Here is a 27,420-nt window from a genome sequence, read left to right as displayed (position 1 = left end):
CCATTTCGAAAATCAGTCTCGAATATAAATTATTAAAATTTTAAAAGAACAATGTTTTTGCTCCTTTACTTAGTATAGGGTAGTATGTGGTTAATAAATTATGGTCTCTCAAGCCCTACATGGTCGGGCACACTACACAAAGTTTTAATTGAATGTCTTATTACTATTAAATATACATATGTATGTATATAAAATGAAAATTACCAAATTATTAGACTGATGGGTGTTCATTCACAAAATCGAAACGATTATAATGCCCTGTCATTGTTACCAACACATACAGTTGGGAAAAACATAATAGCACCACTATGACACTTTTTTTTATTTTTCCAAAAACAAATAATTAGTATTTTTACAAATGTTGATATTTAATAAATATCTTAGCATGTCCCCTATATTAGCAAGTAAGAAAGTTGGTTGGTCAAGACCTACTGATTTTCAAAAACATCAAATTTAATAATCACCATAAAATTAGGTCGTCTGATTTATGTCTGTATGAAAGTTGTTACTGTAGGCTTGGTCCTTGGGCCAAAGAAATAATATGTACCAAGTTTGATCGAAATATCTTCTAAATTGCGACCTGTACTTTGCGCACAAGGTTTACATGGGCCGACAACCAGCTAGACGGACGGACGGATGGATGGACATCGTTTAATCGACTCAGAAAGTGATTCTAAGTCGATCGGTATACTTTAAGGTCAAACATCTGGTCAAACAACGCATTATACCCTCCCCACTATGGTGATGTAGGGTATAAAAATGTTGTACTTCTCTTACAAAGAATGCCGAAAAGTAAAATAGCACCAGTTACACATTTTTTTATAAAAACAGTTTTGTTTCACAAAAGTGCTTTAATGGAAAGAACGTGTTTAAAGTATTTGATTTTTATTTTTATTATTTCGATCATAAATAAAGTTTAACGAAAAGCAAATATTTTAAATAAAATAGATCGTGGAAAATCCAATAGATCTAGTGCGGAGAAACGCGAAATAATCAAAAAATTAATATTGGATGGAAAATCTTATAGAGAAGTTAGTCGATTGGTTGGGTTTTCTAACAAAATGATTCACAACGCAATTTATTATAAAGAAAAGGCTGAATGACGTGTAAAAAAGCGAGTTCTGACCCCCTTCACGCCAAAAAATTGATCTGCGAGAGCAAAAGGGATTCTTTTAAAGCTGTAACCGAACTAATAAAGGTTCTTAATATAACTGAGACAGTACAAACAGATTGCACATGTATCAGAGAATATAATTTAATAGCGTGGAGTCCAAGAAAGTCCCCTCTTTTAAATGCAAGACATATCGCCAAGCGCATGAAGTTCCGAAAGGAACATCAAAATTGGCTAATTGACAGATGAGAGTAAATTTGATCAAAACTTGAATACAATCCAAAATATACAACAAAAACCATTAAACATGAAGGGTGTTTTTTTTGGGTGTGGTGCTATTTTTTTGATAAGCGGCAGCTTATGAGATTTTCGTAAAAAAAATTGCAATAAAATACCTCCAACCCACTCTGCAAAAAGGTTCATTACCAAGTAGTGAATTAAAATTCTAAATTTTGGCACTTAACTACTTACACAATAGCATTTTAACTCAATCTTAATAACTAATAACTAAAGGCCTAACTATAATATGCATACACTAGCTTAAGCAACTGTGCGAATACATATAAAACGTATGTGACAAACTATAATGTACTCAAGAGAGTTTCGTCAAATTTCGTTAACTTTTATTTGCTTAAGCAAAGAGCGAAGCTGGTCGCACATTCCGTAAGGAATCAGCTGTTTGTTTGTTTTATACATAGAAAATAAAGAAAAAAATTAAAAGGATGAAGAAAATTAATTTATTTTCATAAAATAATAAGAAATGCGTATTTTTTTGATTACGTGTTGCACATAAATGTGCAAATGGGGCTAAATTGTTTTGAATGCACACAAAGTACATTATGACTACCTAAAAGTTTCTTCGGATTTTCTTAAGCATTTGACAGACTTTTCGTTCGGTTTTGACATTAACTTAAGCTAGCTTATGCATATTATAGTTGGGCCTTAACTGGTTTTATAACTAATTGCTAGTTAGATATCGCAGAAGCAGTATCAATGAAAACAGAATATGCATATGCACGTTATAAGCAGTTATCTAAAAAAATTTATATTCATATAAACTGAGTATCACAACTATAAACGGATATTATTTTAATGTGGTTTAAAATGCTCGCTGGTGATTTCAAATGATCTATGTATGTAATCGAATCACGTGAGAACCGCTGGAGCGATTTGACTGATTTTTCGATTCGATATTTTTGAGAAACGTGTAGAATTAACACTGCCTCCTTTTCACTTATCATTTTTTAACTATGAACAAATTTTAGGAAAACCCAAAGAAATAAATTTTACTGCCTCCTTTTAATTTTTAATTTTTCTTAATAAGAAACATTTTTTGAGAAACTTGAAGAGCTAACAACAATGCCTCTTTTTTACTTCTCAAGAAATTCTGGTATTAAATATATTCATTTATTTTTTTATAAAATCCTTTCACATTTTTTATTTTACTACGACAGGATTAGCGAAGCGCATCTGGTCAAGCTAGTTTTATATAAAGAAAAGTTCGAATATAATTATTGAGTTTGGCATTAAGTATGGAAATCTACAAAATATAAAGCATTTTACAGATTACTAAAAGGACTTGATGCTTGTACATTATTTATTTTCATAATGATTGATTTTATGTGATAGTTATTGGTTAAAAAAAATAATTGTTGTTGGATCCAATGATCATAATATTTATTGGATAGATCTGCGGAAGGAAACTAGGTTTTCATAGAATTCTGTAGAGCTAGTTTGAAGTTGTCGGCATATACGGAGGTTGCAAATGAGTAAATTTCTTGGAAAATTTAAAAAACTCAGAGCTAATATTTCAGCAAAAAAATGCACCAATACATAAAAACTGAATCTGTTTTAACGATATCTGAGAGCATAATGAAAAATAAAGAGTTTTTTATAGTTAGCATATGAGGGATTTCATGTCAAGTAAAATTTGCACTAATGTTAGTTTTTTCTTTTGAGCAAAAAAATAAAAAAGGGAGCATTTTGAGAAAATAGTTAGATTTTGCAAAAAAGTCAAAAATTTTATGTCTTGAGTTACAAAACATTTATCTTGATAGTTATCCCACTCGCCTCCCAATAAGCGACCAAAATTCTCTTAAAGGAAAACCCCTACGCTTTACTTTGAACAAAAAAAAAAATTAAAGAAAGGCTCCATTTTGAAAAAAAGTTAGATTTTGCCAAAAAAAGGTTTTATGTCTTGAGTTACAAAACATTTATTTTGATAGATATCCCACTCGCCTAACATTAGGCCACCAAAAATCACTTAAAGGAAAAGACCTACGCTTTACTTTGAACAAAAAGTAAAGCATAAAAAGTAAAAATTTTATATTTTGAGTTACAAAACATTTATTTTGACAGATATCCACTTCGCATCCCATTAAGCGAACAAATAGGTCTTCAAGGAAATAGCTATATAAACTATTTGGAACACATTTTGCTTAGAACAATAGGTAATAAATTACATAGATGAAAAACACACTTGTTTGGGCACCTCTAAGTCAGGGAGTTCTCGACCGATCTTGTTGAAAAATGTTGTCTATCCAATAGTACTAATCTTTATGTAAACTTCATCCCGATCGGAAGATCGATTTCAAAAGTTTGTTCACTTGACCTGAAATCCCCCATATATATAATTCTGCAGATTTACAAAAAAGTATAATTCTATCTTAAACATGACTCAGATATTGAAGAGTTGTTAATATGTATTGGTAAATTGGAATAACTTAATATGCATGTTTAAAACCTTAATGGAAACCTTAATGGAACTTATCTTCCCACTGTAAAGACTTGTATTTGGAGGTGTATTACCACCATTATTCGCAATGTACGTAAATAACATTTGGACAGACATTTTGTCAATTGTCTATTTTGATATGATGTATCCTTCAAATAAACAATTGTCAAAACGTGCCTGGAATTCAAATGTTTACGTAAATGTAAAAAAAATTGTTTAAAGTAACAAATTATATAAAAGAGATTAAGTTAATGGTCTAAATGTATATTCGTCGAACATACACATGCATGGATTTTACTTCCAATCCGCCAGTTTTATTTATTTATTTAAATTCCATTAATATTATAAATAAATTAATTACAAATATACAAAAATAATATGAACAATTTAAGCTTTATTAAATAATATACACGAGGAACCACACTCGCTAATAAGTAAATATAAATAATTATTTCATTTGTACAAAATTATTTGCCAGTATTATTATAATTAGTGGATTTAAAACAGTTATTATTGTTACTCTTAATCATTATAATTTTATATAATTGTGCAAAAATAATTGATAAAGAGAAAAAATTAAATGTTAATGAAATCATAATATTAATAGGCAAGTCGATTTCTTTAGACCCCTTTTACGCTCACATTATACATTCAATTTGGGCAAGAAATATACCATTTTAAAGGGAATTATTCAGAGAAGTGCAGAATATATATTTTATTGAAATCGGTTCACTTTTTTAGGAGCTATAAGCGTTTAAATATGTTACTAACACACATGCAAAAACGTGTACATGTGAACCTTAAGCTAAAAAGTAAACAAAGCAAATCGTGTTTGTCCAATTTATTGTTGTAAATAAATAAGAGAAACAATTAAACAGTATTGATTTCGCTCTGTTTTAAGTGAGAGTTGTTATAGAAAACAAAGAAGAAGACTTTAGAAATTCAAAGTGTCTTAAAAACTATATTTTGAAGGTGTTTTTTTTTGTTTTCTAACTCCCATATGTATAAACAATTTTTAAATTTATCAAAGGTTTATAAAACAAAATTTCCATTCAAAATTGTTCTTATAAACCTTTGACAAATTTAAAAACTGTTTATACATATGGGGATAAATATGTAATTATACATATGATGTAAGTATATACAGTGAATTTCACTTAAAATCGTACACCATCGTAGTCAAATTTTATTCATTAGTTTTAGAAAGTTGATGTTTTGGAAATATTTTAAAATTCAATATTTTATATTGTGTGTGCTATTACCTATCAGAAAATTGGGTATAATTTTAATTGCTCTTTTCCACAAATAAAAAAATTGGGTAAGACTGTCAGTGCCAATATTTTTTTTAACGAATTGAGGTTTTGTTAACTTTTTTGTTGAAATACATATTTTTTGTTCCAATTAATAAAATGACTTTTAATTTTTATATAATCACCTATTATTGCCTGTATAATTTCATAATATTTTTAAAAGAAATATGTTGTACGATTTTAAGTGACACTCACTGTAGTTATTTCTAAATATTTTGTGCACTATAATTGCAAGATTCTTCAAACTTAGTCTAAATGGTTCTTTTATAATTTTGCATAGTTTCGCTGAAATTGTTCGGGATTGAAATAGTGGGCGTGGCATACCCTATATAAAGTATATAATAAATTTTGAATATCTGTAGAACTATAATTGTAAAATTGTTTAAACTTATAGAGAAATAATTTCTTATTACTGTGCGGAGTTTAGCTGAATATAGACGGAATTAGATTAGAGGGAATAGCACACAAAATGGGAGGGGTCGGAAAAGGAGGTGAGTCACCACCCATACAAAGTAATAATTGCAAGGTTCTTCAAACTTTGTCCGCATAGCTCTCTTACCATTTTACACAGATTGGCTGAAAATTGTCGGGATTGAATTAGTGGTTGGAGAACTATAATTCTAAATGAATTTAAACACTGTATCAATCAATTTATTACCATTCTACGGAGGTTAGATAAAAACGAATTTATTTCTGTTCCCTGTTCGAAGTTTAGCTAAGCATTATCGGCTTAGTAGGAATGACCCCTCCCTTATAAAGGAAAGTTAAAGTAAAGCTTGATATTTACATAATGGGTGAGATCAGAGCAGTGGTATCTCCCATACAAAATTAGTTAGTTATTGATTAGTTGTAATTGATAGATTCTCAAATTTTTTATGTGTTATTTTCGTATTTCCATTCATATTTTTTTTAAATTTTACTAGGGTAGGGGTAGCGAAGTGCACCGGGTTATGCTAGTAAATAAAAAAAAACAAGTAAGAAAGTATAGTCGGTCAACCCCGACTGAGTATATGAACAAATTATTATACTATTACAATATCAATAATTTTGTTTTGGTATGTGATTTTCGGAAGTGGGAGCTATGACCAATTATGGACCGATCGCTTTGAAATTAGGTCACCTGATTTCTATCTATATGAAAATTTGTTTTGTTAAATTCCGACATTTTTAACGAGATTTATGATCGTTATAGTGACTTTAGGAAGTAAGCCTTATATGGGAACTATGACCAATTATGGACCCACACAGAGAAAATAGATTCGTGATAGCAACCGAATTTGTTGCCAATCGAATGACTCTGCCTTAGTGACCGAATTTTACAGTTGTTGGTACAAAATTTTAAAAGGAATAACAAAAGTTTGGTTACTTCAACCGAAATTCTTCATTTTCAACTGACTTTCTGTTGATAGAACCGAAAAATTCTATGTGTACAACCGAATCATTCGATTTGCAACAAATTCGGTTGCTATCACGAATCAGTTTTCTCTGTGCATGTGAAATTATGTCGTGTGATTTAGGTAAGTTTCTGTTGAATATTCTGATGCTATCAACATTTTTTGGGCATTATGTGATTTAAATGTTATTTTCTTTTAAATAAAACTTATTTGTGGAGAAACTTGTGTGGATACCTATAAAAATAAGTCATTTATGACAACAAAGTCCTATTTCAATCATTTCTTAAATTATGCCAATTTTTCTTAATTCATAATCAATCAACCAAAACGTCTTTCCACAAGTGATTTAATTTTAACAATTAATTTTTATACTTGAAATTAATTCACACTACTCTTTCAACCTTCTTACCATTTGTTTCAATTTAATTTCAAAATTCAAATCCTTAACAAAAGTAACTTAAATTCTTATAGATATGTACATATTTAATATTTTACCTACAACAATGAACTCTATCCAGTATTTCCTCCAACTAACCAAGAGTAGAAAGATTATGCAGTCATACAGTCATTTATTCTAACACTAGTATTTCTCATTATTTCTTAACTATTTCACAATTACAAAAACTAATTAGAACTTAGACCACAAATACAAAGAAATGTCATTTACCACTTTATTTTTATAAAATACAACAAAAATGAGTAAGAATAGGATAAAAGGAAAACCAGGAGAATAAAAAAGGCGATTAATAGTTAAAAGTTTTATAATGTGCGGTTAAGAAAAAGTTTTGAATAAATATAATGAAGACAAAAGATAAATAAGTAGTTTTATGACCTTAAGTATTTTAAGTACTCATTCGATATTGGATGAGTTTTCTAGATTCTAAATGTAATTGATCTAAAATTAAGTCTTAAAATTTTAAACGAATTATTTTTCAATGCATGAAGTTTTACCAAAAATAGGAATGATCGAAAAAGTTATTTTTAATATTTTAGGAAAAATAATTGCAAGCTTCTTCACATTTTTACTGAATACCTCTCTAATCATTCTACATAGTTTCACTGGAAATTTTCGGTATTGGATTAGTGGTATATCCAATAAAAAGTGAAAGGCTATAACTGTTCGGAGTTTAGCAGATATTAGGTGGAATTCGAATACCATACAAAGTAAACAGGGGATAAGTCATCTCATATACAAAGTAAATAGTTATTTCTAAATATCTTTAAAACTTTAAAATTTGTACAAATAGCTTTCTTAGTATTTTCCATAGTTTGGCTGGAAATGGTGGGGAATGGATTACTGGGTAACTTGTGTAACCTCCCATGATTTTCACAATTATTGTTCACCAGATATTAGATAATAACTATTTACTTTGTATGGTAGGTACCACGCCAACTTGAAATTAAAAAAAAAAATAAACAAAAAGATAAATAGACAGACATATATTAATTTGTATATAATTTTAACTAATTACTTTAAGTAATTCTATGTCAAAATTAATAAAAACTTAACATTTTAGACAAAACTTAATAAATTTCGAATATTTTTGGACTTGCATGAGAATTCAGATATTTTATTATGTTTCATTTGCGAGAAATATAAAAAAAATCTTAACAACCTTGAAAAAGGATCTTTTTATCGTATGATCAAATTCACCTAATACTAATACATTAATTTGAGTTGGGAGCACCGACATCTTATTTATCCTTCATACAAACTAAATTTAATGTTTGCAGTTATCGGATTACACAGTGCAACAGTGAAAAAACACACGATGGTGACTATATAGGTTCGACTCTACTACCAAAGGGTAGTAAAACCCTATACTCAGTTTGTCCATTTTTTTTTTATGGGCCCCAAAGTTTCTGAAAATCAGTGGGACCTCTAAAAAAGGTGTCATCAATTTTTGGTTAACAGCTAATTCAGACTTTGTGATACGGCTTAACTTTATATGGCAATAATATAGCTAAGAGTCCGTGCACTTTTATTGGAAAAATATAGGAAGAAAATTTTTTTTTTTACTTTTTTTAGAATAACTCCCAGGGTCTCCTAATTTTTCACTAACAATATTTTGCAAAGTTGTAGCTACGGTAAAGTTGAACAACTCTTGAGAACATATCAATGCATTCTGAACTTGTCTAGTCACTCTAAATAGCACATAAAGATCACTTTGTACCTTAACAATTTTCGCTTTTACTATTTTTTTATGCTAAAACAAAGATTTTTTGTTAAAATAGTATGATCAAGTCCACACTTCTTTGTTGTGCTGTATTATTTACTCGGCTGAGGTGTTCGGAATGGGGATCAGTGAGTGGACCCTCAATGTCACACATTTAAAAAAAAATCGCCAAAAAGCCATTTATGATCCGAATGAGCTGAAATTTAAAATATAGATAGTCCTTTTAATTCAAGAGATATTTAGGATTAATTTTTTTTTTTAAATTTTCCTCGATCTTTTTTGTATTTTATATTTGATGGGCCTACGAAAGGTCGAAATTTATTTTTTATATACGACGTATATTTGCGATAAAATTCTAAAGAAAATAAAATAAACGTGATAACAATTATTTCATCCCTATAAAAAGTTACACGCATAAAAAGTTGAAGCTTCTTTTTATATATTTCAACTTTGTATGTTTTTTTAAGTTTTTTCCCAAAAAAGTCCCCATATTTTTTCTTTTATAAAAAACTAATTTTCTTCGTGGCTATATACACTTTTTTATGATTTAGAAAGAGAACTTAACGCGAAAATTTTGAAACAAAATTTTAGGTTTGAGTAAAAAATTCTAAAAACGCAAAGCACCGATCTTCAAAAACTCGTCATACTTGTATAGCCCTATATATTGTTTATATACATACAAAACTTTTTTACTATCATACTGTAAATAACGTCAAAGTGGGCTATTTTCTAAAAAAAACTCAGTTTTTGGAACACATTTTCCCCGATTTAGGAATTTCGATGATTGAAAACAAAGAATTGCAACATTAGTGATGCCATTGACTTAAGAACATTTAGGTCTATACTACTTCCAAATTTTATTGTGATGTCTGTAACTGTTCAAATTTAACACTAATTCAAAGTTTTTATTTTTCTTGAAGGAAAATTACCATTTTATAATATTGTTAGTTTTTAAGGTAAAATACGTCCGAAAAAACACAAAATTAATTCATTTCACTAAAATGTCAATCTCCAAGTCATAAGGTTTCCACCGATATCAAAAACTTATACAAAAAGCTTATATTTACTCCTCAGAAGCTCCACAAACCTTGGCCACTTTCAAACATTTTAAAGTTTTTTCATATCTTGCATCAGCCGGTCTTGCCTGATCAAGATTGGATAAAGTGATACCGATAATGAGTTGCCCATTCTTCGTTATTTTTAAGCTACAAACTGATTTTTGACAGCTATTTAGAATGCCTAGATATGTTCGGATTGCATTGATATGTTCACAAGAGTTATTCAGATTTACCGTAGCTACTACTTTGCAAAATTAGGAGTCCCTGGAAGTTATTCTAAAAAAAGTAAAAAAAAAATTTTCTTCCTATATTTTTTCAATAAAAGTGCACGAAAAAGCTATTTTTTGTAAAAAAATTTTAACAACATTTATTTGGCGGACTCTTAGCTATATTATTGCCATATAAGGTTAAGCCGTATCACAAAGTCTGAATTAGCTGTTAACCAAAAACTGATGACACCTTTTTTAGAGGCCCCACTGATTTTCAGAAAATTTGGGGGCCCATAAAAAAAAATTGGTCACCAAAATGGACAAACTGAGTATAGGGTTTTACTACTCTTTGGTAGTAGAGTCGAACCTATGTTGTCATGATCTTGTGTTTTTCAAAAAGTCATCATTTGTTGCATAGTGTTTTTGGTTTAGAATTTACAGATTTAATTGCACTTTTTCATTTCCTCCACTGTGGCCCAAAAGCTCGGTTCTCGCACAACCACGATATGGGATTTTTTAACAATCCTCGGGTGAAGTTTATTGATAATCTTCGCTATTTGCAAATATTTATCTTTTCTGCCTTTCTTTCCTTTCGAACAGGCCCAAACATAGTCAAGTTTCTAAAAAGGCTCATAGATTGCTAGCATATTTATACAAAAATATAAAATACAAAAATAAAAGTTAAAAACGGGAAGCTCGATATTGATTATTGACCCACAGTTTCTTTGGCAAACCTCCTTAGAATTCGTCGTAGATTACGATTTTGGGAACAGCTTGGTGCATTTTTTTAATGCATACAAATGACCCACTCTAATATACATATATAGCTGAATACAGCATATGATATGGAATGATTTATTTGTAATACAAATGTGTTGTAGTCTTTTTATTGAGCTTCATATTAAACATGCGGCCAACTTCCGTGTTATTAAAATACTTAACAAAGTATTTCAATACCATGTAAATATGTAAATATCAAGAATGAAATAAAATTGATACATATTTTTGTTATTTTTCAATCTCTTACATATTTGATGGACATACATAAATATAAAAAGTGTCTGTTGAACATGTGGGCTTCTGTCATAATTTATAGTCCTTTTTAAAATGTTACAGATAAATTTGATTTTTTTTTGGAAAGCTGACAATTAGTTGAAAAACTGCGGTTTGATATGCAATTTTATAGAAATTTCAAATGGTTAACATGTTCTATATGGGTTGTTGCTGATTATGATGATTTTTCCTGTTAACAACAAGTGGTAAATTTGTTGTGCATTTTTTTAGTGAAAATTGTGGTTACAAAATTGAGCAGCAGAGTTTGAAAGAATATTGTAATTGTTAAAAGTTCTCCTTTATTTTGATTTTTTTGTGAATATTGTTCAAAAAAAATATTTTCTAACTGGATATGTCTATGCTGGGTAGTTCTTTATTGTTACTCAAAATGTAGACGACACCAGTCATGTATGAGTTAATTAACATCACTTCAGTTGAAAATATTGTACATATGCAAGAGTAGTTGTAATTTGTTTATAGATGAAAAAAACTGTGTGAGACCAAATTAAATGGGATGTTTTAATATGCAAATAGAAAAACTATAAAAATAGCAAGTTTTAAATTATTTAAAACTATACTTGGCTATACAGTTGGCATGGTTGGCTGGCAGGGCCAAGGACCAAGCCTATTGAAATTGGCTGAAATCGGTATATTATTTCACATAGCCTACATACAAATTTCCTCCCGAAATTGGAATTTATCTCTCATAAAAGTTTAATTTATATATGTATGTATCTACACAAATTTCGCCCCAAACAAGTTTTATATATACAAAATTTAAGTCACCAAATTTTATTATGATCGGTTTATAATTCGTCATAGCTCCCATATAAGACCCGCTTCCGAAAATCACTTTAAAGTGAATAAATTTCTTAAAAATGTTGGTATACACACAAAATTCATCATAATAACTTTCATATAGAAATTTATGAATTGGTATGTTTGAAAACATACCAATTTCATAAATTTAGTTTTTGTTTGTTTAAAAACATAGCCAAATTGTAAATCTACGCTTAAAATGCTTTAAAGTGTACATAAACAAATCCTTCGAATGCTCTTGCCGATCTAAAGATGTGTAACAAACAAGAAATTTACATTTTAAGGATTTTTTATTAAATTAAATTATGGTTTGTTAAAATTTAATATGAACTGAATAAAAAAATTATATTCTACTCTGGTCAAGATATTGATTCTGATGGATTGTTTTTAAAAAAATATTCTTCGTCTTCTTATTTTAACCTGTATTTTTGTCTCTAGTTTTCGTAATTGAAATCACATTTTAGTTTTGTTTTGTGTTTTCAATTACGAAAGTTGTATATTCAATAATTTTTTTTATTAAAGCTAAACCAATAAAGAAGGTTGTATATTAAATTTATGCTCATATATTATTACCTGTTGGAATTTAAACATTAAAATAAAAATTTTTAAAATTTTTCAACCAATAACCAAATTGTATATTTAATTATCAAATTCAAAACTCAAAATTCAGTACAAAATATTAGAAAATTTTGTTTTTGAGCACATGAGTACTTCATCCGATTATGAAATATTTGAAACCAGTTCAATATGTGATAAATATTTGAATTGAAATACAGTTTTTTCTGTGTACTTAAAGTTTTTTGTTCTCCTTCACACATTCTTATACATTAATTATTAGGTGAAGCAAATTTTCACTATGTTTCTTTCGAATATGTTAAAAAAATATTTTTGGAAATAAATGTATATAAAATAATGTTTTTTTTTAATATTATTTGAAAATAAGGAAAACAATATAAAAACTTTTACGAAAAGCGAGTCATAGAAGTTGTCTTTTTAGTATTTTTTTTATTTTTTTACATTTATGAAGGCAGTACTCAATTTTTGCAGTGTATTTTATGACAACAAAGTAGCTGTATATAATATACGTATGAGTGATATGTAATACGACGTAGTACAATATTAATAAGTATACGCCTTGTAATAAATTACTGATGCAATAAATACAAAAATTGAAGCATACTTTTTGGATGAGATTTAAATATAAATACCGTTCACATTTGCTTGCCTAAATATTAATAATGGTAATTTTTATGTTTTTGTACATTTTCCAAAAATTGGAATTGTGAGAATAATTTAATTAAATTTATAAACTTCATTACTACCAAAAACAACTTAATGTTAATGAATTAACTTTTAACAACATTAAAAGGGACCATTTTTGTATAATGTATAGTTTAGGGTGGCCCTTATTTTACACTCTTGCGCTTTTGTCTTCTATAAATAAAATTTTGAAGATTTAAACATCTATTGATTAAGGAAATGCTAAAACAATTTTGGATTAAATTTTTTTTTTCAACATTAAATTTGAGCATCGAAAATCACAAAACTGCAAAATAAGTGCAATCCTAGTATTTTTGGGGTGGGTCGATTTAGCAATCGATTTAGCAATTTTGTCACGAGGAAAAAATCCACTACGACATATCAAACAAATTATTTTCGAGCTGCCCAAATTTCAGAAAAAGTAAAAAAATTTACTTTTTCTAAACTTTTATTTGTAAAGTTTTCTTTTGTAGGTAACAAAAAAAACGGCTGATTTAATTTTTTTTAAATACTACTTAAATTAATTTTTGATTTAGTTTTTTTAAATATTACCTTAAATATTTAAAAAATTACATACTAAAAAACCTTAAAAATAAGAGCAATTTTTTTTTTTTTTTTTGATATGTCGCTGTGGAATTTTTTTTCCTCATGCCAAAAGCTATTGAAATATCGATGGCACAATATCGAAAAATGTTTGTCCATACAAATTGTCCCACCCTAATACATATCCAGTAAAATATAATAAGTATGTCTCCTATATTGACAAATTATTATTTTACCAACATTACGTATTGTGTATGTAATGGCTCATTACATAAATTAAACATACCGAAATAGTTTCTGTATAAACTTACGATATAATTTCCAAATACAAAGCAACAATATTTTAAGCAACAAAACAATTTTAGATAATGCTCCACAGAATGAAACACAATAGCCTAATTCACAATCTTGTGTATTTGTACATAATGTATGTATACTGGAGTGCCCCTTAGAATTACATTTTTTGAAGTGTTGAGACGGTACCCCCTGAAAACATTCGTAATGACATAAAATATCACCAAAAATTTTTTAACTTGTTCTAAAAAGGGCAACCCGTGCCGACTTAGCGATTTTGTTTTGAGGTGCATTAACAAGGGGAAAAAATGCATTTTTTTCAGTTTTTGTAAAAATAATTACTTTTGCAATTTAATTAAAAAGAATCAAAATGTGTACGTAATTGTCGTTCTAATAAGATATAAAAGACAAAAATTGGTTAAAAAATGTTAAAGTTATTAAAAAATCGCCAGGACATTAACGTGTCTCAGGCCACTAGAACATGAATGTAGGAACAAAATTAACATATTTTGAGAAATATTAAAATAAAAGCTCATTTTTACTTAGAATATATCCATATTTACTTGTATATGAGTTTTTGTCTTCTTAGGAAGACAAAACTCCTAACCTATTCGCAGGTATAAACAAAAAAAATATTTTTTTAACGGCAGTTTCAAAACTCAATTCAAATTTTTAAAAATTTTGTTAAACAAATTTTAGAATTTTTTGATCATCACATGGGAATTTATTGACAACATAATAGGGAGTAAAAATATGAAAAAAATATGACAATACCTCCTATAGTTTTTTCGTACTAGCGAGTTAAATTTTGATATTTTCGAGAAAAACTAATATATTGGCCATATTTTGGCGAATGAGCCTTACTGTTATGATTTTAAGTAAAAGCTATTCAGAATAATATAGTCCAGGTAATTTAAAATATAGTCTGAAAGTTTTACTAAAATCGGAAGACTTTAACCCTTAAATCGTGAAGGTCAAAGGTCAGAAAAATATAACACAAAGCCTAGTATTTGCAGTGCTATTATGGGTTAATTTTAATTTTTCTGTTGTTTTTGTAAATACTACATTGTATATAAAAATACATTTCCCTATAAATACATTTAATTATAAAAATAGTTAAAACAATATAACTTAAGACTTTGGTCATTATAAATTACAATAAAATAATTTTTTTAAATTTTAAATTAAAAACGTTATGTTTCATTTCTTACTGCAAGAATCATAAGAAGCATGGAAATTCAATTCAAACAAAAGAAATATAATTTGTATGGCAAACTTTTTTATAATATTGGCAATATAAGTACGCAGTAACATAAATATGGACAATATTATACACAAAAACTATATCCACGGATTTTAATATTTCACAGTGAAACGATTCACTTAAAATAATCCAACATAATTTTTTTATTATAATTAATATTTTACTTTAACTGGATATTTTCGTAATCTCGTAATTTTATTAACATTTTGTTACAAAGGAAACAATTAAACAAGCAGCAACATAACCATAAAATTTATAATTATTTTTGTCCTTGTTGTTACATTAAGTTTTTTTTATTTTTCTTATCAATGACTTCATATTTTAACAATATCTCTCTATTGATAATTCATTGGATTTTATGCGTTTAAAGCAAAAAGAAGAATAACTAAATAAAACAATCAACTGTACAATGATAAACGCATTTAGCTTTAATAATTTTTTTAAGAAGCAATTTACCATGAAAACACATTTTAATATAAAATGTATTCTCAAATATAGTGATAAGTTGTATGATGGGAAAATGTATTTAAGAGTAGTAAAATGTTTTTGATGATATAAGTTGTAGTACCAGCAATAGAAATTATCATAAGAGAAAAATACAATATAGGAAAATGACTTGAGTTTGTTTTTTTAAAAAACCAATTCGTTTTTAAAAATTCATCATGTTAAACTTTAATTTTAAAGCTACCGAACTGATGTCCCACACCCATACCTTAGTCTGTCAATTATTCGCATTATTTAAAAACTCAATGGCCGTAAAGGATAAAGGCTTATATCACAAAGAAAAAAAGTTGTATTGCTTTTGTAAGTTATGGTATTTATGTAAGCATTAAAACCAATGTTGTATTTAAATGCAGTTTATTAATATTTTTTTTTCATATATGTTTTTTTTTGTATCTATATGAGAATTCTGCAAAATAATACATTGTTGCAAAAGACAGGCCATTGTTGGTGCAGAAATTGTATGCTACGAGAATGAATGAAAATCAATTATTATCATGAATAAACCAGCAGACACAAAATTAATATGAAATTGTTTTCGGAAATAATTAAAATCGAGTAGTTGTAAAATTATGTAGAAAAAAATCTGTTAACATTATAGTTAGTAACTTAAATAATTGTGTTTTTAAGTAAATAAAATTTGTATGTGCTAAAGCTTCCAACCATTATTTTCAAATAAATTTTTGTACAACTTGTAATGTATTACTATTGGGATAAACTAGTTCCCTTGCGCATTTCCCTAGTTGCTTAAGCCAGCTCTTCAAGAAACATATTCCAGTTTTGTAGGAAATGTCCATAGGTCTTGCTGACTTGCAGCCTGACTGGTTGTTCTTGTGCGCAAAGTAACGTTCACAATTTTGAAGTTATTTTAAACAAATTTGGTACAAGCATTTATTTGTACCATATTTATTCGACGACAGCCTATTTAAATTGGCTGAAATCGGTATATTATTTCACATTGCCCTCACACAAATTATCTCTTGTTCGTTGCTTATAAATTTTCTAAGCCCATCGGCAATTGTATGAATTTGTATCAATATAGGTTGCTCAAATTCTCAAAAATGTATGTACACGCAGAGAAAAAATATAGTTGGGCATGGTTACTGTAACCATTTCAATATTGTTACAAGTTTTTTAACTATATTATAGTCACAGTAACCATTTACATGATTGTGGTAACCATAATATGGTTAACTTACGATTCACATGATTGTCTCAACCATATATATGGTTACAGTAAACATATATATGTTTGTGAAATTCAATGAAATCCGTTGACAAATGTCGGAATTATAAACAATTTACCAACTTACACCGTACGACACTCAATATTAGACACGAACCGGATGATTTACGTCTGAAACAGTTTTTCATTTCGTGATCCTGTTTCCTTTTAAAATGACTTCAAATTTTCAGAGGAGTATATTTTTAAAAAAATGTTTTAAAATACTTCTGATCACCCTACTATGACAAATTTGGTGTCAAATGATCAAGAAGAGTTGTAAAATATTTTGTATTATTTTTATTTTATCCTGTAAGGATCAAAAGATGTAAAAAATGCCCTTTCAAATTTTTATCCTTGAATATCCTTTTAGATTTCATATAATTCTTTTTCAAAAAATAGTGAGGTAAAGATCCGTATATTGAATACCACATGTAAAAATTTCATCCTTCTATCTTAACTACCTAAGTGTTAAAAATTATTTTAAATTTGAATTATTTGATTTTTTATATTTTATTTGAATATTTCATTCAAAAAAAATATAACAAAATCCATTGTGAAAAGCAACGAAGAAGACTTTTTAATAAACAAATAAAATGGTATAGTCAGACAACCCCGACCTTATGATACTCTACACCGGGTATATGATTATAAAGAGTTTTCATTTGATATGAAACTTATTTGTATTGAATCTTATTTGAATTCACACATTTTCGATAGTGGGCCTTATATGGGAGCTATGACTGATTATCGACCAATCGTCACAAAATTTGATGGGATGAACATATTTTAGAGATTTATGTAAATTAATGACATTTTCGAGAATGTTGCTTATATGGGAGCTATGGAATATTGTTGACCGATCGTCACGAAATTTGGTCGTGAGAGTTCGGCTTACCTAAAACTTAGTTGTGCTGAATTTGGTTTGAATATGTTTATAATTAAGATATTTATTTATATTTAACTATTTTCACATAGGCCAATTGTATGGTGGCTAGGATTAATAATCGGCTGATTCTAACCAAATTCAATAGAGTTTGTCCCTTGTCGAATTATCTTTAAACCTGCGACCTGTAGTTTGATTACAAGGTTTACATGGATGGACGGACAGACGGACGGACATCGCTTAGTCGACTCAGAAAGTGATCCTGAGCAGATTGGTATACTATAAGGTGGGTGTTGGGACAATATTTTTGTATGTTGCAAACAGCAGCCCTAACCCATTATACCTCCCGCACTATGGTGGTGTAGTTTATAAACATGCACATTTCGTAATAAAACTTTTTTAATTTCACCTTTATATAAATAAAGGATGAAATTTTGACATTTAGTATAGAATATTTGGGTCTTTAACGCACTATTTTTTAAAAGGAATTTATTGGCAATCTTAACGGATAAAATTTTAAAGGACATTTCTGACATATTTTGATCCTAACAGGATAAAATAAAGGCAATACAAAATATTTTACAACTCTTCTTGTTCTTTTGACATACAATTTGTCGTTGTTGGAGTAGCAGGAGTATTTTTAAATATTTTGACAAAATTGACATATAACCGCGAAAAACCAAAGAAAAAATTTTTTTAAATTATAAAAGCCTTTAAAAAGAAACATAAAAAATCAAAAAAAATATTTTATTTTACTTCCCATAAAATAGATTTTTCCACAAATTTCAACTTTGCTAAACCATAAAAAGGCACCTGAAAGGCGTAGAGCCATTTTCAAACACTGATTGCATAGGTTGATAATTATCTATCATATGCTATTTAAATTTTTTTAATTATCTCATTTGGTTCAAAAGTTATGATTTTTGCAACGAAAAAACTCAAATGGCACCACTGTGCGTAGATTGCATATACCCTCGAAAATCTTCCCAACAAAAATTTTGTGAATTTTTGTAATGACAACTAGTTCATGCATTATTTTGTAATGAGTGGTGGTTATCCAGCAAATTATTTTATTTAGTAGAATAAGTACTTATTTTTATACAGGTTAGTAATGAACTTTTGCATTAAGCACAGCAATCTAGTGTGTTTGACTGGAAAACGGGAGGTTAGTGGTTCGTCACCTGTCAAATCCATTAATTTTTTTGTTCATATCATATTCATTTATATGTTGATGTTAAAACTATTGGTAACTTACAATAAAATAACTCGTACATAGAGTAGTGAGTTAGCAGCTTGACTATCAAACACAAGCAAATAATGTGACTGTTCCATTCCCACACAAGGCAATATTTTTTGTGTTTTTTTTTAGCTACATATTCTTGTTGTGAATATACTTTCTTAACTGATTGTAAGTACATGTGTAAGCTTGACCGATGAATTTTTTAAAAATCTCGAATAAAGATAAGTAGTGTTTCAGTCAAATAATAAGTAGTTATGCCTTGACGTTTTTGTTGGGTTAGTATTGAAAATTAAAAATGCTAGAGTTATATATAAACAATTTTCTAAATTATCACAAATGTTTTAAAAACGTTTCCATTTCTTATGCACAAATGGTTAAATTAAATTATATGCTACAATTCAAATAAAAAGAAATAAATAACATTTAAACAGACTACACTTCAGATTACAAAGGACAACTTAGAAAGAATTGACTCTTCAATAGGTTACTTCTAAACACTGAAAAAACAACCGTTTAGGTAAAATCGCATGTAGATTAATTATTTTGTATACAGTTTAGCTAAGAACAAATTGCAATACATTTAGATTCATTAATATAATGCTTGATTTCTTTTATTTAGATTTACGTTTAGTAGACATCAGTAAATTTAGCTCGAATTTGTATTCATTCAACCGATTCCTATGTATGGAGCTTATTTATGGTATGACACAGATTTATATACATACATTGCAATTGTGCTAATATATATCATGAATTCGCTAATGAGACACCATCGAGTGCATTCTGTTGGCTGTCAATTAACTCGAAAAAAATATTTAGTTACTGTTGCAATTTTTTACTAATATCGTGTTGTTGTTTATATCCTCAATTTTTTTCTATCAAACATTAAATGATTTGCCATACGTCTTTGATTTCATTGTAAAAATATTTGAAAATGGGTTAATTTATATAATGGTATCCTTCTCATTTATTTAGATTTTTTTTTTTTCAACAATCTATTGTGATTGAATCTGTAACAAGTTTTTTTTTCATATGTATGTTACTATCACTCTCTGTACACCAAAAAAATTCTCAGCATGATTACAACAATATCTTTGTCTTGTTTTAACCCAAATACTTTAATTAATACTTCCAATGTCATTAAAATCACCTTCAAGAATATTTTACTACATCGTAATTTCTTTTATTAAACAATTATAATTGTCGCTACCATTGATTATTCTTTGACTAACAGTTGAAAAGTACAGAAGTGATCAACGTAAAAATTAATAATTACAAAATAAAAATTTTAACAAAAGTCATAAGTGAAAAAAACAAAATTGTGATTAATTAAAATTTAGTTGGATAGCTAAATATTACTGATTAGAATCAGAATTCATATTTTTGATAATCCTTGAACAGAGGAAGATTTGTTTCTACGGAGGGAAAACTCCAAATATTATTTAATAATTGTTATAACATAGGCTGCTCCAAGGTAAGCTTAAGAAAACGTGATTTTTGTCTTATAAACCAGATCATTAAATGTGTCTCATTTATTCAAGGGGGCCTAAGTGCTTACTCGATATAAATAGTGTTCCGAGACTCATTTATATTAGGACACCCACAAAATCGGACAAAACCACATATATTTGCCAAACTGAAATCAATTCAGAATTCCAAATATTGCTTCGGTAAACTACGGTTATTTGACTAAACAATTCTGAACCCATAATTTCATGTGGCAACGGCGGTACCACGTGCCGCAATTGTCCTACAAATTTACAAAGAATTATACAAATTTTAAAACTTACATCAGATTCTCAGACGTAAGCGTGCTAACGAACTTTGTTTTAAAGTCAACATTTCAACTATTCAATAAATTTTAATATTATGAATTAATTATAATTATTATATATACATATTGTTTTACGGTATACTATAAATATTGATATAAAGTAGCCCAAATTTCAATATTTTGTCAAAACTTGTATTATTATAAACATTATTATTTTATATACTTTAACTTTCTTATGATGATATACATAAATCAAGCTTATTTATATCCCAAATTTTGTATTTTTAAATTCTAATAATTTAGAAATTTTCATTAAAAACTTAACTTTTGTCATATAATGCTTAAAACCAAACACAATTCTTCAATTAATTAAGCTATTTAAACACATTTCTTGAATTAAACAATTTAGCTCTTAATAATTATAACTTTTGCTAAATATGAACTAAATTAATATTTCTAAACCTTACTATATCATTATTTTGTATTTGCTACCTATTTCATTATCAATATTGTAAATTAATTTTTCATTCAAATAATGATTGAAATTAATTCAATTTAAAATACTTTATCAATATTGTCAATGAAAATCATTAAAAAATTAATTTCTATTTCCTAAAAGTAAATTTAAATCATGTAAATTGTAAAAAATTCCCTTATCAAAATTAAAATATTTTTTTTTACTAACATTATTTTTATAGTGTATACTCATATCTTTTAAGTTCTTAAAATATTTTTTTCTTATGTCTATAAATAACTTAAAGTAAAGCTAATCTCATTATTATTAATAATTTCCAAAAAGTTGCATATTAGAGATGATTGACAACAACAACAACATCACATATTGAATGCTGGGCCCATCAACTCAATTGTGGAATCTATGCTCATCTTTTTGTAAGTCCTCTCTTATTATATTTTATTTCCAATTTCGTATTCTTATTATTTTTGTCAGTCCGCCTTTCATTCGTTCCAACTGTCCGCGAATATGTAAATATTAATTACTCATTGATTTATTATTATTTAGTTTGCTTTATACACTCAATGTATAAAGATCAAATACTTATATGGTCATTTATATTTATGTATGATCTTTTCTTTTTTTCTTTTAATAAATTTTGTAAAACTTGAATTATATAAAATGAAACACTAAATTTTTTTAATCAAAGGGAAAGATAACCAAAGCAATTATGTAAATGTAATTTAAAAATTATGTCATTTTTAGGGACAGTTTATAAAATATTGGTACTTAATCTGTCGTAGGCGTTTGCATATGCAAATTGGGAGGGAAAAGTGTACCAAACCTGGTTTGTCACCTGACCACGGTAATATTTGTTGAAATAATATATTTTTTCTTAACTACTCTTTGTATTTTCTTTATACTCTAAGGGTATGTAGAGTATATAATATGTTTGCGTGCCAAATACTCGGGTTGAGAACTACGAACATGAGATTTAGAGCTAGCTGGTATCCAACTATTCATACCCCTTAACCAATGAATTTGATCGGTTACATTTCGTCTGTTTATTGAAATAACAAACATTTTTTTTATCATTCGAATTTTACCGGCACGTAACATATATGGCGCCCAACGCAAAGGCAGTAGTTTAAAGCATTAAATGTTTTATAAAATCTAGATTATTGTTTTGTAAAATGTTGGTTTTCTATCTAAAAAGTTTTTTTTATAAATTTCACCTAAAGTCTAATTTCATTACGTAAGTCATAGTTTGTTTTCAAATTTAAATTTTTTTTCAAATCTATTTGCGACGTATTGACCTTAGTACTTGTACACTTAACCAACATAAACTAATTTTTATTTCAAATAGTCCAAGTTTAAAAGCTACGTTTTTTTTTTCTTTGCTGCATTTGAAATTGTGATTTAATTGTTTTCAAGTCCTTTTCAGATCTTAAAATTTCAGATTTTGTTTTGTTGCAGATAACAATTGTTTCACCAATTAGAATTTATTTTTTTTAAAAAACATAGATAGTTGATCCAATTTAGCTGATATATAGAGTTAAAATGTTGCACTTTCTTTTGTTTTGACATAATTTTTGATTTATTTACATTTTGATGCGGTTTATCTTTCCCTTATATATTATGAAACTTGCATAAATTAACGTTTAAAAACTATTACTAAAATTATTTTCTTAAAAACTAAATTTTTATAATTATACTTATTTAGAAATATTTCTTTGATATATACTTTTTTGGAATTGATATTTGATTTTTGGTTGTAAATATAATTTTTTTTTGTTTCTAAAATTTAAACTAAACTTTTTTTTATTATTCGTTATGAATACAAGAAACTCTGCACGAGGTGCCCTTAATAGTTCTTTAAATAGAGGTCGTGGTTCTCGGAGATCTTCATCTAATAATATCTCTATTGATTTAGAAAACAGTAACCGTAGTGGAAAACCAAAAGTAGTACACTCTCCCTCAATTAAAACAACAGTGAACATACCAAGAACTGCAAGTTCGACTAGTTTGCCCTCACAAGCACTTTTCCCAGACATTCAAATAATGGACAATCAGAACATATCGTCACAATCGTTTGTACCACCTAATGGTAGAGATTCCGTTTCAGCCTCTAATCCAAATATACCTATAAATCTTCCATTAGACATGCCTGTAGACCAGTGCCAAAATGTTCCCTCAGTTTCAAATGCAAACGCTAGTTCCTCTTTAGATACACTCATGGTTCTAATGGAACAGACAATGAGAACAACTAGGGAAGAGTTCCGCAGAGAATTAAACTCAATTAGAGACAGTATATCTCAGATTGGATCTGTTAGTATGCCTAATAATAACAGACCTGAATTTTTACCTTTTTTGCATAATATGAATACACCGAGTGTAAACACAAATCAGACAATGAATAGCCAACAGAACACACATGTAGAAAACGCAAATATCGTTAAGTTAGAGAAATGGAAGATCTCTTTTGACGGAACAGGTTCAGTGTCCGACTTTCTGTTTAAAGTTGAAACACTTTCGACGAGATCTAAATGTTCAGATGAGCATTTGTTATCGAACTTCCATGTTCTCCTAACAGGAAAAGCCGAACAGTGGTATTGGCTTTTCACAAGACAAAATCGAACTGTGACTTATCCATTACTTCGCCATGCCTTAACGAAAGAATTCGGTCACATAGAATCTGATCACGAGGTTATACTCAAAATTTCTTTGCGCAAACAGTTGTTCAAAGAAAGTTATGATGATTATCATAACTCAATAGTGACCATGAATTTAAGGTTGCAAAATCCATTACCCGACACTACTTTAATAGATATTATTAAACGTAACTTAAATCAAAATTTACGATTTCTTTTATTTAACACCGAATCTCGCGATTTAAATGAATTTAGAGATACTGCACGAAAAGCAGAAAAGGTTCTCCGAGATTCGAAATCTCAGAATCCAAATATTAATCAATCTCGTAATGTAAACGAAATTGAAGTTTCACCACCCGAAAATAATGACTATGAGGCAATAGATCCTCAAATTGAAGCTTTGAACTATTCTAGAAGAACTAATAAACACGATTTTTCAAATATACAATGTTGGAATTGTATGGCTCTTGGTCATTCATATATTTATTGTTCAAAACCAATAGAAGAACAATTTTGCTTCAAATGTGGACGTAAAGGAGCTCTAACTCCTAAATGTCCCAATAAACATGTTTCACAGGGAAACCAGAAAATGGGCGATTTGGCGACCGGGGACAATCGTCCACCCCTACAAACCCCGAGTTTACTATAGAGTCCGAAAGGAACAAATTTATTCTTCATTCTAACGATTTTCCTATTTCAAACAACACTAGCTATTCCCAAAATAATAAACCTATCCATATTCGTACTGATCCGAACCAAAATTCATCATTTCACAAGAAATCATTTAACAAAATTTTAAAGTGTAGATTGCGTTTTAGGAAACGAAGGACTTTTCGAAAATTGTTGGAATCAACAGTTCTTCAAGGTGAAGATAACAGGCCATTTGCCAAAGTAAAGATTTTTGATGAAACCTTAGTCGGTTTACTTGACTCTGGTGCAAATGTGTCCGTTTTAGGCCAAAATAGTTTGTCATTTTTAGAACGAAATAACGTTCCTTATAGAAAACTTAATTCTTCAGTTTTTACTGCTAGTGGAGCAAAACAAAGTGTTGTTGGGTTTTGTTCCTTGCCTATTCAATATAAAGGTGTAGTTAAAAACATAAATTTTTATATCGTACCATCTCTGCAGCAGCAAGCCTATTTTGGAATAGATTTTTGGCGAGAATTTGCTATTGCCCCCGAGCTAACTACTCCAAATTTTAATACAATTTCTGAAATTTCCAAAGATAGTAAAGATAACGATTTAGATAAAAAGTTTCATGATTTGACACCAGACCAAAATTTATTGCTTGAGAAAATGATCCTTAAATTTCCTTCGTATGAGAGGTTAGGATTAGGATGTACCAATTTATTGGAACATCATATAGATACTGGTGACGCAGTCCCTATTAAAAGTAAACATTACCCCCTTTCTCCTCCTCGCCAAGAAGAAGCTTACCAGGAAATTGATCGTTTGTTACATATGGGTGTTATCGAAGAGTCTAACTCGCCCTGGTGTTCCCCAGCTGTCCTAGTTAGGAAACCAGGGAAAGTTCGTTTGTGCATAGACTCGAGAAAATTAAATTCTGTAACAAAGAAAGATTCATACCCATTGCCACATATTAATGGTTTGATTAGCAGGTTGAAAGATACCTTTTTTATCAGTGGCATAGATTTAAAAGATGCCTTTCTCCAAATCCCCCTCTCTGCATCTTCAAGGGAGAAAACAGCTTTTGCCATACCTGGTAAACCTCTTTACCATTACAAATTTATGCCATTTGGGCTTTGTAATGGGCCCCAGACTATGAGTCGGCTCATGGACAAAGTTGTTCCATCGCGCTTCAGGGAAAATGTTTTCATTTATTTGGATGACTTGCTGGTATGCAGTCCCGATTTTGATTCCCACATGAAACTTTTGTCTGAAGTCGCTGAATGTATAAAAAGAGCAAAGTTAACCATTAATGTTGGCAAAAGTAATTTTTGCCAAAAAGAAATAAAATATCTTGGTTATATTGTTGGCAATGGGTGCTTAAAAGTTGACCCGGATAAGGTCAAATCTATTACAGAATTTCCTATGCCCAAAACCCCAAAGCAAGTTCGTCGCTTCATTGGAATGGCAAACTGGTATAGGTCATTTATTAATAACTTTGCTAACCTTGCCAGTCCCTTAACTGATTGTCTCAGAAAATCTCAGAAAACTTTTTCCCTTACAGATACTGCTAAAGATTCTTTTAATAAACTTAAAATAGCCTTGTCCTCAGCTCCCGTTTTGGCGCAGCCAAATTTCAACAAAGAATTTGTTATTCAGTGCGATGCATCCAAAACTGGTGTTGGTGGCGTTTTGTTTCAGTGTGACGAAGAAGGCAAAGAACACCCAATCGCCTTCGTTTCAAAAAAGATCAATAAAGCACAAAAAAATTACACTGTCACAGAACTCGAATGTATGGCAGCTGTTATTTGCGTTAACAAATTTCGCCCATACATTGATGGTTTGCCCTTTAAAATTATTACGGACCACGCTTCACTCCGGTGGCTAATGTCCCAAAAGGACCTTAACGGCCGTTTGGCTCGCTGGAGCCTGAAGTTACAGGGCTACGATTTCAAAATCGAGCACAGGAAGGGTTCAATGAACGTGGTTCCCGACTGTTTGTCCAGAATGGATGTTGAAGAGGTGAACATTTCTGATATGAATTTTGACATAGATTTGTTATCTCCAGACTTTAATGAAGAAGAGTATAAACAACTTAGACATTCTATTGAGGAAAATAAAGAATATCTACCCGATCTATTTGTGTCAGAAAATTTGATTTTAAAGCGTGTTACATTTAGACAAGGTATAGAAAATGAAGAACACAGTCTTTGGCGGCTCTGGATACCCAAAGCTCTTATCCAGACTATTTTGAAATTGGCTCACGATTCAGAAAACTCGTGTCATGGTGGGGTTTCGAAAACCTTATATAGAATTCGCCAAAAATATTTCTGGCCCACCATGGTAAGTGACGTCAAATTATACATTAAAAATTGTGATGTTTGCAAATGTGTCAAATCTGAGAATAAGATTTCCAGGCCAATAATGGGAAACCAGTTTGTAACCAATAGACCATTCGAAAGGTTTTATTGTGATTTCCTTGGCCCGTATCCCTTTTCTAAGGCAATGAAATCGGTCATCTTTATATGCCTTGACCATCTAACGAAATTCGTTTTTCTCAAAGCACTTAAAACGGCAACATCGTCAAACGTAATCTTGTTTTTCCAAAATGAAATTTTCCCAACTTTTGGAGTACCACGATTTGTCCATAGTGACAATGGGAAACAATTCGTTTCGAAAGAAATGTCAGATTTTTTTAATACCTATGGAATAACACATATAAAGACTGGGTTCTATGCCCCACACTCCAATGCCTCCGAAAGGGTGAATAGAGAAATAATCACCAAAATCAGATGCTTTTTGAAAGACCGTAGCGAACACAGAGATTGGGACAAATATA

This window comes from Calliphora vicina, chromosome 1, assembly GCF_958450345.1.
Source record: "Calliphora vicina chromosome 1, idCalVici1.1, whole genome shotgun sequence".
Lineage (NCBI taxonomy): Eukaryota > Metazoa > Arthropoda > Insecta > Diptera > Calliphoridae > Calliphora > Calliphora vicina.
This window is presented reverse-complemented; position numbering follows the sequence as displayed.